A 1323-nucleotide genomic window follows, 5' to 3' on the forward strand; every position below is an offset into this window, starting at 1 on the left:
CACCAAGCCCGGCTAAAAGAAAGTTTTTATTTATGTATTCTTAGATACTGCAAGAGCCCAGAAAAAAACATGACAGCAGTTTCCTTGTAAGTCAAATATTAAACAATTAGGAATGAAAATGACCAATAACGATGAGATAAACTGATTATGATCAGTAAGAAAGAGCTTTTAGCTTTTACTTAAAACATTTCTAACTTTTAGAAGAAAGAAAATTATGAAGAAAACAACGCAATGAGTCATAAATATTCCCATCCTAATAATTATAGATACTAATGTCAACATAAAATATCCAGTCAGTGGAAGAAAAGTACACATTTAGTGTAATATTTTCACTCATAAGGGCTATATGACAAACACATTCAATTATTATATTATGTCTAAAATAAGCTTATTAAGAAAGCTATTTATGGCTCCAAGTTCAAAAGCAAAAAATGCAAGGCCTAGAAAGTCTTTGATGCACTTGAGTCATCTTCAAGTTGAGTGGCCATATCATAAATTACTTAAAATATGACAAGAACTAACAGGCCTTCATTGATTTAATTTTCCCATGTAATAGTATGCTGAGTCAGCACAGCTGAGTTCAATAAAAGACTCTGGTGTTGCCTGGGGTTTCACCACATTACAGCTGTAACAGGATTTTTAGAGCTTCTTTGAGAAAGAATTTGAATGTGAGGACAAAAACCATTTCCAGACATTAAATTTATCTATTATATATGTAGATGATCCCCATAATATGAAAAAGACCCAAAGAACTTAAATTCTTAACTGAATCTAATGTTTCTGTTGGTTAAGTGTTAGGGTTATCAGGATTACAGGCTGAGCCACTGAGCCAGGCTTTTAAACAATTTTAAAATCCTAACCACTAGAGGACAAGGGAACACCATTCAACTTTAACCCTAACCCCCTCATAAACTGCTAGACTATTTGGCATAATACAAAAATCTGGCTCAGGGTAAGTTTTTCCATCAAAACCACCTCTGCTACCTTTCAGATTTAAGCACTTAAAGCTGTAAACTACTTACTTAAGTCCTTTTCCCTTTCTCCTAAGTAGTAAGAATATTTATTTATTTATTTAAGTTGAAGTCTCACTCTGTCGCCCAGACTGGAGTGCAGTGGCATGCTACCGGCCACCGCAGCCTCGCCCTGCTGGGCTCTGGCGATCTTTCGGCCTCAATCTTCCAAGTAGCCAGAACTACAGGCACGTGCTACCATGCCTGACTAAAATAAGTTTATTTAAATAAAGACTGGTATGGAGCCGGGCTCGGTGGCTCAGCCTGTAATCCCACACCTTTGGGAGGCTGAGGTGAGTGGATTGCCTGAGCC

The 1323-nt window shown here is 36.9% G+C and overlaps 1 protein-coding gene across 2 annotated transcripts in view; it reads right to left on the bottom strand.

Moving 5' to 3' along the window:
- NVL (nuclear VCP-like) overlaps positions 1-1323 on the bottom strand; it is a 118783-nt gene that overhangs the window by 10688 nt on the left and 106772 nt on the right. The window lies entirely within an intron of this gene.

This window comes from Carlito syrichta, unplaced genomic scaffold (assembly GCF_000164805.1).
Source record: "Carlito syrichta isolate Samal-C Ts95f unplaced genomic scaffold, Tarsius_syrichta-2.0.1 Scaffold308169, whole genome shotgun sequence".
Taxonomy (NCBI): domain Eukaryota; kingdom Metazoa; phylum Chordata; class Mammalia; order Primates; family Tarsiidae; genus Carlito; species Carlito syrichta.